We start from the raw sequence: 13040 nt of genomic DNA on the forward strand, positions 1-13040 counted from the left end.
AACTTATTGTTTCTGTGGGAAAACTTACTCTAATTTCACATTGGGGAGGATTGCAGCCAGTGAGAACCAGATGCCCAGGCTTTGAGCACAAGCACAGTGCCCTGGGAGACTGAAGAGATCTTTGTTGAACAAATGGCCTAGCAGATTTAGAGTCCAGCAATATTGCCAATAGCACAAATCTTTCATTGGAGCAGGAGTGAGCAAAATAGTAATATTGCCAATAAGAAAAGCTGACATTTACTGAGCATATAAAAAGTTCCCAGCTAGGCATTTCATGTGGAAAGTATCCGTTCTGAACTCTTTGAGTATTGCTTCTGCTCAATGATATCTCCTCTCTCCTTCTGGGATTCCAGGTATGCCTGTATTAAACTTTCTCACCTTATCTTATATATCTCTCATATTCTTTTCTCTTTGTTTCCATATTTTTGTCTGAGTTGTAGTGTGGAGATCTTCTGATCTAATTTCTAGTTCTTTCTACCAATGTTTCTAACATGATGGCAATCCCGTTTATTGATTTCCCCACTATCAACTGTTGTATTTTTTCTGTCATAAAATTTTCTTTTTTATAGTTTTCGATTGCTTGTGAAATTTTGAAGTCATAACTTTTATTTCCCTGAACATATTAAACATATTTATATTTTATGTATTTTAAGGTCCATGTCTGATAATCCCATTATTCACGTCCTCTGTGGGTCTATTTCTATTATCCACGGAAAGGTTAAAACTGCCTTGTCTTCTCGTATCTTTCAACAAGTTTGATTAAATCTCAGCATCTTCATTTGATAGGAAGGAATCACAGCAACTTGTCCAAGGACATGAGTGTCAAGGCTAGGATTCCATCTCAGATCTTTTGTGACTCTTAGGTAAATGTCTAAAAAGAAGAGATGGTCATGCTTCTGGGACATGAACCACACCAAAGAAACCAATGCTAGTAAGAAAATATTTATAACATTTAAAAATACTGTCCCCTTGGGATCCCTGGGTGGCGCAGAGGTTTAGCGCCTGTCTTTGGCCCAGGGCGCGATCCTGGAGACCCGGGATCGAATCCCACGTCGGGCTCCAGGTGCATGGCGCCTGCTTCTCCCTCTGCCTGTGTCTCTGCCTCTCTCTCTCTCTGTGTGACCATCATAAATAAATTAAAAAAAAAATTAAAAAAAAATACTGTCCCCTTTCTCCTATTGTTAAATTTATCTATTTGCCTCTCATTATTCCAGTTGGCAGATCTGATGGATTCTGAAGTTCAGAAATTGTTCAGGCATGGATGTTCTGGCCTCAATGGTGGAGTGTCTCTCAGCCCTGCTGGAGGCAGAGGAATGTCCCAGGGGTCACAGGAAGCCAAAGACACAGAAATGGCAAGAGTGAAGAAAGATGAATACCAGGAGCTCCATCCCACTCCTTCCCCAGCTCTTAAAGAAGTCCTCTCAGTCACCATCTCTCCTCCTGCCTTACTTTTCAGATAAGTTGAAGAAGGAAGATAGTTTTTAAAAGAGGAAGGGCAAGTTCCATAGCTCCTTTACTTCCGTTATTCTTATAACAGAACCACTGCTTCTTGGCACTTCTCAGAGTGCAGTATGTCCTGATGTACAAATTCTGTGCAGCTAAGCAGAAATTTCAGTTTATCTAATGAATCTTAGAAGGTGTGACCTTAACCATTTTAAAAAAAATTAACACAGTTTTTTACTTAAATCATACTTCCTGCCAAAGGAACCAATCCATTCTTTGGCCACCTTTCTTTCCTCACAAGCAACATATGTGTGGGCTCTCAGTTGGGCAAAACAGTTCACTGGACAAATGACAAAGACAGAGGTTCCCCTCTTCATAGAGAGAAAATCCACTGATTTCATGAAATACCTGGCCTACACAGGCACCCAACGTCAGATTTAATTGCTATATTCTGGAATTTTTCTTACAAAACACTCAATATTCACTGTTCCCAATTTGCAGATTCAGCGAATAAGGATAAATATTGATCATAATTGCAGTAGCCAGCTTCTAAAACAGTTCCCAATGGTCCCTGCCCCCTGGTGTTTGGCTCCCCGTGTGTGCGCCAGGACTAATGACTTGCTTTAAAAAAAAAAAAAAAAAAATGAAAAAAATGAATGTCACTCCCAAGGTTAGATTATAAAAACTGACTGCCCTCGGGACAGTGATTGAGCCTCTGCCTTTGGCTCAGGGCGTGACCCCGGGGTCCAGGATTGAGTCCCGCATCAGGATCCTTGCAGGGAGCCTGCTTCTCCCTCTGCCTGTGTCTCTGCCTCTCTCTGTGTGTATCTCTCATGAATGAATAAATAAAATCTTAAAAAAAAAAAAAACCTGACTGCCCTCTTACTGACACTCCAGCTGGCCCTCTCACCTGCCAGCAGCTCTGAGGAAGCAAGCCGCCACGCGTGGGGGACCACGACACAAGGAACTGAAAGAGGCTCTAGCCAACAGCCACCAAGGCCTCAGAACACATCTACAAGGGGGTCTCAGCAACTGTGGCCTGCCAGAAAGCACCGAGGGAGCTTGGAAGCAGACATGTCCCCGTTCCATTTCAAGGTGACCGCAGCCGCAGCTGACACCCGATTGCAGACTGGTAAGTGACCCTGAGCTGGAAGACCCATGAATCTGCACCCAGATTCCTGACCCACAAAACCATGAGATGGTAACTGTATATTGTCTTAAGCTGTTAAATTTTGGCACAGATTGTTACATAGCAGGGGGTAACTAATACAGACGTAGCAGACAACATGTAGTAAGCACTGACTCTGAACCAATTTCATATAATCCACGCAGCAACTCTAATGAAGTCAAGTTATACTTCCTTTGTAGAGAGGGAAGTGAAAGTTGAGGGCAGGTCAGGAGTATGAGAGGGTGGCCCTAGACACATGATGATGGCCAAGCTGTATGGGACTCACGAGGCTCTGCCCCAAAAGTAGCGATCCCCAGTAGTCCTCCAGGAGCCTACTCTCAGGACCCTGCGAGAGGAAAGATATGACACGACCTTACTTGACAAAACCTATTTCAGAGTGATTTAAGCACTGAAGATAAACCCAAAGTCAGCAAATAAAGCTATGGTAGATAAAGAGCTACAATGTACAGCAATAATTCAATCTTAAGAATTTTAAGGCTAAGCCTCTAGGGAAAAGATCACAGCATAACCAGATCAGAAAGCAGAGAACTGGGGATTTCAGAATTTGCTTTTAAGATCTCACTATAGACATTTCAGAATTGCTCTGAGTAACCACTCACACAACTCCCTGTGTAGGGCTGGGTCGTTTTATTAAGTGCCTTTTCATCTCATTAGAAACATCCTCCTTCATTTAGTATTATTTCCACACAGCTGAGTCAGCGGAGACTCCAACACCAAGAGATTCGGTTCTTCTCCTCCTCCTCCATCCACCCACCCTTACTGTGGTCCTTCCAAGCCATGACAAGACCTTTCAGAGGAAATGTAGGAATGTTCTCCCAACCAGCAGTCTGATGGTGGTCTGGATATTTGGTGCTCGAGAGTGGGAAGACCGAGAGAGAGAAAGGAAGCATGGAAGATACATCTCAGGAGCTCATTTCCTCATTCATCTCTGGGCTTGAAAGAATCCTATTACCCCCATCTCAAGGCTATTCAAAGAACAGCTCATTAAATCAATCCTATATCACTGTGGAGAAAATGTGTAATGGCAACGTTTAGACGAAAGCAAGGCAAAGAATGATCCAACAATATACCTGCCTGAATACCCCACCCCTGAGACGGTGATTTTCAGGGAGCACCTTGGGCTGATGCTCCCCATTTTTCACCACAGGCACCCCTCTCTAGCCAGGAGGCCTTTGACACACACAGACCTACACACACTCCTAATAGAGGACACATCAACACATCAGAGCACATCAGAGCCACAGCACCCAAAGAACATCCAGGGTGCTGTGCCCTAGTTAGAATCTGATGGCCTCCCATTATTTCCCCCACCGCTGTAACCAGGAAAAAGTGAAGCTCCAGCTCAGTGGGGGCGCAGCTATGAACTGAAAGAGTGAGCCTCTCCTCTGCCACCCCCCCCAACGCCTCCGCCACTCAACCCCAGGCAAGCACATTGCCTTTTCACTCCTGTCACCTTGCTGCAGGATGAGTCATGGGTGTCAGGCATCTGACATCCCCCAAAATCACACATTACTTTTGCGGGTAGGTAAGTTTTTTTTTCTGGTGAGAAGGTCCCTCATCAGATTCTCCCGTCACTTATTGACCTAAATATTCGTAATGTCTGCTGAATCCATAGGCGCCCTCGGACTTCCTCCCATTCTGAATGCTGAGCATCTATGGTTCAGGCTGCAGCCCTCACCATCTGAATGTCGGTGGTCCAAGGAACATTGGCCTGTACTCAAATATGCACACTGTTTGATCTCAAAGATTATCAGTTCTGCTTAATCTTCTACTGCCCAACTTCCTGTTCCCACCCACCTAGGTGGTCTGGTGAACTCTGAGGGTGTTATAAGTTGCACTGTCCTGAGGTCCCGCCCCCCCCATGCAGCACTTGCAGAGGAGGTCCTAGCAGCAGTGGTCATCCATTCACCCCTGCAAGGGGATGGATGAACCACACACACACACACACACACACACACACACGCATGCTCACACACACAGCTTAGAATGTGGAATCAGGCCAGCACTTGTCACCTGTCCCACATTGGGAAGGGAAGAAATAGTGCTTGCTGGTAAGTCCCAGCAAGATCGTATGTCCCTACTCTCACAGAACTCCTGGTCCAGTGAAGAACAGACGAGTAACCTGGAGAGTATCACATACTGTGCGTGAGAAGTGCTACAATGGGGAAACAAAGGGACATCTAACCCATATTTAAGAGATCAGAGAAGACTTTGTGGAGGCAGGGACCTTAATTTGACACCAAAAGGATGCATTAGTCAGGCAAGGCAGAGGGTAGGATTGGAGAATGGAGGAAGAGAGGTGGGGGAGCTGAATTCTAGCAACAGGAACAGAGCAAGGGGAGAAAGAAAGTCTGACCAAGAGTTGAATTTAGTGGAGGTTTGAGGTTTTTTCCTCCAGGAGGCAAAGATGCCAGCAGCTCCCCATGAACAGGTGGATGGAGAGCCCAGGGACTAGTAGATGCTCCTTCTGCCCCTTCCTCTGGCCTCTCCTGCAGATCCTGCTCTGACTAGAACTCAGAAGCTTAAAGAAGCTCTCTAATCCAAGGGCTCTATCTCCCCACTTCTGATATTCTCACACATTTCTTGCAGGGGATCTAAAGCACATGTGTGCATGTGATACATGTGCCATACACCCACATGCACATATGCATGCACATGCATACAAATGTGTGCACATACATGCATATCTGTGAGCATACGCACATGCACACGCATGCACACATACATATACACCCCACACGGCTTCTGCTACACTAGCCTGTTGTGTACCATCCTGGAACATCCTACTGTCAACTTGGCTAAAGCAGGGAGGACATTTCCCAGGATCCTTTTCTCCATACGGTTCTGGGTTAGAATTAGCCAAGAAGGGAATTTGCAGGAAGTTGAGAATTGCTGTTCCACTACTGAAGTTCTTCAGTATGCAGGTAGGAAGAGGTTCTCAACAGAGTGTACTTCTGTATCCACCCCTTCTCCCTATCATAGTCCCAGGCCTCCCTCCAGATGTAGGGAAGAGGCACAGCTGCCCACAGACAGCTAGCTACCCTGCCCCTCTGCAGGCCACTTGATGTTGGCTGTGTCAGCTTCTTAGAGTTTCCATGATAACCCCCACTTGACCACCACACTGGTGCTACTTTGGTTCAAGGGGTTCTCTGATTCTCAAGCTCCTTCTTACAGACCTCCTCTTGCCCCATTGCCCACACTGGTATCAAGTGTGACAACTGCAGTAAGTCCTTTTCCATAACACAGCAGCTCTGCTTCCCTAACAAACGCTGATTACACCACCAGGAAGAAGCACCTGGAAACAGGAACAGGAGAAGGCATGCAAATGTTCTGTAGGCTAGAGAGGGGTCAGGCTTACATGAGAAATATTGGGATGATTTAACCACCAGCACAAAGAGCATCACTCAATCAGAACAGACCCCGAAATACACACAGGCCAAGGGCATTGTCCTAACCTGGTTAAGGAGTCCAGAATTTATCTGAGAACAGTAGGAACCAGTGAAATCCATCCAGTTATGGAGCTTTAAGAGGAATGAAGGGAAACCAAAGGAAGAAACAAAGGCCATTTAGAAGGATGCTCTTTCATTGGCTGCATTTTTACTGAGCACCTACTATGTGCCATCATAAGTGATGGTGGCCAAAGTCTATCATGTCAGTGATAAGAGCTTAGCCTGTACTCTATAAGAGCTTGGCCTGTACTCTATGCTCAATTCTGCAGGGCAGACAAAATAAATAGTTCCTACATCCCGATTACGGTAACCTTGAAAAGTTAGCATCCTCAGCCAACTCACTCATATGAACTAATACCCAATGCCTCTCAGGCCACCAAGCCAAGATTCGGTGTAATATAGCTACCTGTAGTGCTCCCTTAATCAAGATACTAGCTGACAGCAAACATGATTTAATCAGACAAGACACATGCACACTTGTGGACTGCATAATGAGCAAGCCAGAGATATTACAGTCTGCTCACAACTGATCCACCTTCCTTACTCTATCACAGTCCAATTAAATAACAGTTTTGACTCGTGATGTATTAGGACTCTTCCTGTACTTGTGAAGGTCAACTACATCAAGGCCTAGACTCGATTAGCACACTAGCGTCAGGAAGGGCATTTGTAAGAAAGGAAAGGAGTGTGTCAGAGGAAAGGGAGTTAGCCTCTGGAGTGTGAGCAGAAACATCCCCCCTTACTACCATGCTAGCCTGACTTTCTCATGGTTTAGACTTCTGGTTTAGTGTCATCTGGGACTTCCACAAGCGAATATGAGACTTCACAGAATACAAATAAAAGTCATCAATGAATTTCTACCACCCTCACTTTTGATCTCTGCTCTTTGGCAATAAATGCTAAAATGTTATACTTAGTTTAAGAGTGTGACCAGGAAACACAAACCTGCCTACATCACAGCTACCTGAAGAATCCACTCCACACTGCAGCCTCCAAGCAGAGGTCAGGAGAAACCCCCAACCCCCTACCTTTGCCCAAGCCTCCAAGACCACAGATGAAGCACTTCTGTCCTTTTATCACCCAAATCAGAGAAAATGAGTGTGTCTGCAGATAAAGACACTCAGATGTGGAGAAATTTCCCAGGAAGAACCTGAACGAGTGTTATGTTGATAATTAGCAGTAAAGCCATGAAAACATACTCTGAATAAAATATGCTCTCCCTATACCATGTCCTCAACTGCTCCCCAGCCAAAGACTAGCTGAAGGTCAAAGAAGAAAGCAAGTGATTGCAGATCTGCTCTTTGCTGCTGCACGGATATTAAATTGCAGAGCCAACCTTATGCCCTTAATGCTATGGTACAACTCTAGTCTAAAAAAAAAAAAAAAAGCCTGAGACCTCTCCCCTCTAGCATGAAAAACTAATCTAAAACCTTGCCAGAGAGTAAAAAGTTCCCACTGACAGAGGTTAAGATCAAGGTCACTGAAGTGAGCCTACTCTAAAAAAGTAAATGCACTTGTCCGGGTAAATTGAAAATGGCGTCACCAATAGAAATGGTGACTAAGGAAAAATTAAATGGAAGACAGTTAAAGACACCAAGGAAAAATGGAGCTCCTAAGCTCCAAATCACAATATCAATGAGCTTTTAATAATGCTAACCATCTTATTCATAAAGACAATGATGATATTTGGCATTTCGTTAAGCTAGTCTGTGCTGTCAACTTGCATCATCTCATTTAATCTTCAACCCAATTTGATGAGAAATGTACTATTATCATCCCTCACAATTGAGAAAAATAGACTTAGGGATTGAACTGGCCCCTGCCCCAGATGCCCAAGCTCTTGACCTCCATCCCATACCCCACTGCCTCTTGACTAACACCGCCTGGGCTCCCAATTCTGTGACAAGGCCCAGAGATGCAAACAGGCATGATGATCATTTCTCTTCTACACTAAGCACATCCTGCTTGCCTAAGCCATACCTGGCACTGTGCCCCACTCTGCAGATTCGGTAGGATATCTCTTATCCCATAAGTGCACAAGTTCCACACATGAGAACAAAAAATGGAGACAGACTTCAGGGCCTTAGCAGCCCAGAGAAGTGGACTTCTGTCTTGAATTCATCTTCATGATGCAGAGAGACAAGTAGAGCACCATACACTCGAACAATCTCTCACCCCCCCCGGGGTATGACTGCTCAGATCCAGTGGTTAGTTCCTTGGTGCCCCACTATTTCCCTCAGGCATGATGTGATGTACCCTTTGTCAAAAGTTCATGAGAAGCTAAAACAATGGCCTCTCTTTACCTTAACCTACATTCTAAAGGCTCTGTGGTTCATAGAGAAAACTCACACTGATTACTGCATTTGACCTTCACAGTGACTCTGAGGTATCATTATTCCCATTTTATGGATGGAGAACTTGAGGCCTGGCACAATTCACAGTCACACTGGGGCACAATGCCAGGCCTCTGTCTCCCGGTACTTTCTTTCCCTATCACTAAACCATCTGCAGGCCACATCTGAGTCCTACGAGGTCCACTAAACCTTACAGAATCTCAGCATGTAGAACCTTCAAACTCTGGAGAGGAATTAAGTGTAGTCCAGAGCTAAGAAATCTCCAAGTGAAGTAAAGGCAGTTTGTAACTTATAAATGAACAACTTTGGTTAACTCTGATGTTAAAAAATAATTTAATACAAGTAAGTATTACTTGTATTACAAGTAAGTGGCCCAGCGCTGGCCACTTTCCTGCTCACAATGATGTAAAGGTATCAGTGCATATTTGAACTTCACATATCAGCACTGAAATCATTGTATTTACTTACAACCTGCATACGTGGGCTACTATACTAAGATACTATACGGCATACAAAACGTATACAGAAACACAATTTTAAAAGAATGATAGGTCAGTTAGGATCTTCTCGATACTGTGCCACCAAAGCCCAGAAATCTCCTGGATACTGAAGCTGGAGAACTGATTTCACATTTGTGTTTATCAAAAAAGCCTCACTGGTGCTGCAGAGAGACTTCTAATAACTGTAAGCAAGCACTGAGGAAGGGACTCTCAGTGTGTTCTTCCACACAGAGACCGGGAAACAGTGAGATGAAGCTCCCAGAAGCTACAACTATGTCGTGTGAGGCAGAAGAAGGGGGTGACCATCTTTTTTCACTCCCTCTGAAGGAAGAAGGAAGGAAGCAGCCCGAAGACAGCATGCCCAGGGCTGCTGGTGACCCCAGGATGTTCCCTATCTTCCTGAGGTCTTGGTTTATGTTGGAATCACCTAATGAAGCTGGGCAGCAAGCTGCCCCATCTGAAGCTTCACACACACACACACACACACACACAGACACACACACACACACACACCCTGCCCCAAGGAAACCTAAGGACTTTCTAGATAAGCCGTGGTCACATTACATTATCACCAATCCTCTCTCCACTTGACCCCTTTATTTCCGTGTCACATCATCACACACACTGGTTTTTTTTACAGGCACTAGCTAAAGTCTTGATCCAAACTAGCTCGCTGCTTATGCTGCTGCAAAGCTAAAGTCAGTTTCTGTCACAAGTATTATTTATTACATCCAAACTATAGCTTAATAATGTGCTGCTCTACTACTATGCCTAGAGAATGATACATCAGAATAATGATTTCTCCTACCTAAAAAAAGTCAACATGCAGAGCCTGGAAAAGATCTCCACAGCCTGATGTCCAGGCCTTGCCAACAGCAAAGCCCATCTGCTTCTGGCGAAGCATCGGTAGCGCTCACTTGACTACATTTTACGCCTGAGCATATTTCGCCCACACTGTGGGCCACAGGCATGATTGCTATGCATGCACTCAGAATCTAAGTTACAGAAAGCAACATGTATCCTCTAATTTGCCAGAAAATGTTCATTTCTATAGTCTAGATTTATGAGAATACCACTGATTGATTTTACTTAAAAAAGTGAGAGAGAGAGAAAAGAGGGGTGCCTAGTTGGCTCAGTTGGAAGAGCATGCAATGCTTGATCTCAGGGTTGTGAGTTTGAATTCCGCATTGGGTGTAGAGATTACATAAATAAATAATTTTTTTAAAAAAGAAACCTGAAAGAAAAATAAATGTGCTAGGAAAGATAATGTGCTAGGAAAGACAGGAGTAAAATCATCATTCTGGCTTCAATTTGGACCCTATGCCTGTCCATGTTTCAACTCTGGGGACCAATGATTTTCTGCCCCCACTTCCCCCACTGGATTCTCTCTCAACCAGGCAGGAAGATTGCAGCTCAACTGAGGCAACCAGGCCAAAAGTTTCAGATAGCAATTTGGTCAAATGAGCCAAAGGAAGTATGTTTCTTCACTTAGTGGTTTGGACAACTTTGGAGATCAAGAAAGATACTGTAAGGCCTCCTCTGAACTCAAAGCACAAACTTCTGCTCCTCCATGACCAAACCATATGACCTTAAGCAGCTAATTTCAAACTCTGGGTTCCTACCTACAAATATGGTGCCTTGCCCCCAGTGACACAAAACAAACTCTCCCAGGTATATGACGCATATGAAAATATGATGGCAAATCTGCGCAGAGTCCCTATATTGTGTCCCTGCCCTCGCCCAAAAAAAAAGATCAGTATATTTCAGAATGAGTTCCCAGAGTCCTGGCGTATGCCAAGCCGGCATTTTTACCACAAGACAGGATCCTTTTCTGTTAAATGGATCTAAATGGCAAACTGTATCTGTGGGGGCCAGGAACACAGGGTCAGCCAGGACACACAGATGGCAGGAGCATCCTGTCATTTTGCTGACCAAGGGAAAAAATTAGGGAGCCTGAGTTTTCTATTACCTTCCCCCTTGATTCTTGATCCAAACTCGCTAGTTGCTTATGCTCTTGCAAGACAACAGCAAGAAGGCTGGCTGGCTTCGCTGTGCTGTTTCATTCTTTCTCCACAAAAGCCAAAACATACATCCCCACTGCACAACTCCACCCATCTCCAAAATACCCCCTCATCTGCTAATGTGCCAAAAATTCATAAAGTATCCCATACCCTACCTTCTGACTTGTTCGAGTCATGCTTGTTGTTTGCTAATTGAGCTACCAGCTACATTTCGATCTGGAGCTCCATTTGGGGAGACACAATGACCTCGTATGAAAAAAATAAAGAAACAGTCAACAGCCCTCTAGCCCAAGGATTGAGGGCTTCCTCAGCCCGTCCTTTTATTCTGTGATCCCGTCACTGTGTGGTAGGGCAAGCAGAGGAGACCAACACAGTCTCAGGGTGTTTCTATACAGTATTCCAAAAAGAACAACTAGGCCTGGCCTCCCCTAGTGAGAATAACAGTCGCTAAAGATCTCCTTTAGTAAGCACACAAACTATAAAAATTATAGACACTCCCTTTTCCAGGCCAATGAATCAAGACCTGGTAGCCATTCCTGGGAAAAAAAATCTTAATCATAATTGTGTTGCTCTTCTTGTTTATTCCCTAGCTCTTTTACCAGGATAAAGACAGCATTAAGAGAACTCCAATAAAACACAGACCCCAAGAGGTCATGGCCTGGAGTGTGAGATATGGTGCACATTTTAGGGAATACTGACAAAATAGGAAGAGAAAACCATCAAGTAGAATATATGGAAGCTGTAAATAATGATAAACCCCAGCTCTCCCACAAACTGTGAAGGGGAGCAGAATTCTGTGGGGGTCAGAACATGGGTCTGGGACCAGATACAAGGAGTTTAAATTTCCTGCTGACTCTGTGCAATGATCCCTCATCTGTAAAAGAGAAGCAGTAGTAGGACCTATCTCAGGGGATTTTTATAAAGATTAAATGAGGTAATATATCACTTAAAACAGCACTTAAAACAGCACTGGCACATTGCAAATGTTCAATAAATGCTAATTAGCACCATGATGATTACATAGTGACTTTAAAGAATAAAGTACCTCAGTAGTGCTTTATGCATGGAAAGAGCTCTAAGATACACTATTTAATAAAAAGCCAAAACAGATTGTTAGTTGCCAGAGGTTGAGGCAAAGGTAGGTAAAAGGAGGGAAGGTAGTCCAAAGGTACAAATTCCTGTTATAAAATAAATAAGTCCTGGGGGTATCATGTACAGTATGGTGACTAAACTTAACAATACTGTATAGTATGTTTGTAAGTTTCTAATAGAACAGATCTTAGAAGTTCAAATCATAAGAAAAACATTTGTAACTATGTGTGGTGATAGATTTTAACTTTACTTACTGTGGTGATCATTTTGTAATACATACAAATATTGAATCATTATGTTGTACTCCTGAAACTAATCCATTGTCCTATGTCAATCGTATCTCAATTAGAAAGGAAAAAAGCTATATGCACGCCTATAATGACTTTTTTTTTTTTTTTAAGAAAATTTATGTATGTGGGACGCTTGGGTGGTCGGTGGTTGAGTGTCTGCCTTTGGCTTAGGGTGTGATCCCGGGATCCTGGGATCAAGTCCCACATCAGGCTCCCTACAGAGAGCCTGCTTCTCCCTCTGCCTGTGTCTCTGCCTCTCTCTGTGTGTCTCTCGTGAATAAATAAATAAAATCTTAAAGAAATCTATGTATGTGAGCCCAAACACACAAGCATGAAACAGTTCTTTTAACAAAAAAAATCACAAGAACATATTAACAGTGATTGTCCAAGGTAGAGAAGCTTTCCCTTTTTTTCATTCTGTACCTTCCTGTATCACTTGAATTTCATTTCTTGTATTTATTTCAAAAAGAACAGATATAATCTAGGTGGGGCGTGGAGGTTAAGGTACATATTTCATATTCTTCCTTAACTTTTCATAATAAATGTTAACATTTCACACATTTCTTCCCACACTCCTGTCCCATCCCCCACCTTCACATGATTAAAATTTTAAATGACTATCACCTGAATCAGATTCTTGACTCTAGGAGATATTCCTGAGTCATCTGTAACAAAGCTGTTGAGGTGGAATTACAGGAAACT

At 43.6% G+C, this 13040-nt stretch overlaps 1 protein-coding gene and 1 long non-coding RNA gene across 4 annotated transcripts in view; one reads left to right on the forward strand and one right to left on the reverse strand.

The window, feature by feature from the left end:
• Window positions 1–13040, reverse strand: part of RAB31 (RAB31, member RAS oncogene family) — a 128580-nt gene that overhangs the window by 80289 nt on the left and 35251 nt on the right. The window lies entirely within an intron of this gene.
• Window positions 2313–3638, forward strand: LOC140634952 (uncharacterized). Its single transcript, XR_012032279.1, has 2 exons — window positions 2313–2575; window positions 3323–3638. It is a non-coding gene; the product is annotated as an uncharacterized lncRNA (long non-coding RNA).

Source organism: Canis lupus, chromosome 6, assembly GCF_048164855.1.
Source record: "Canis lupus baileyi chromosome 6, mCanLup2.hap1, whole genome shotgun sequence".
Lineage (NCBI taxonomy): Eukaryota > Metazoa > Chordata > Mammalia > Carnivora > Canidae > Canis > Canis lupus.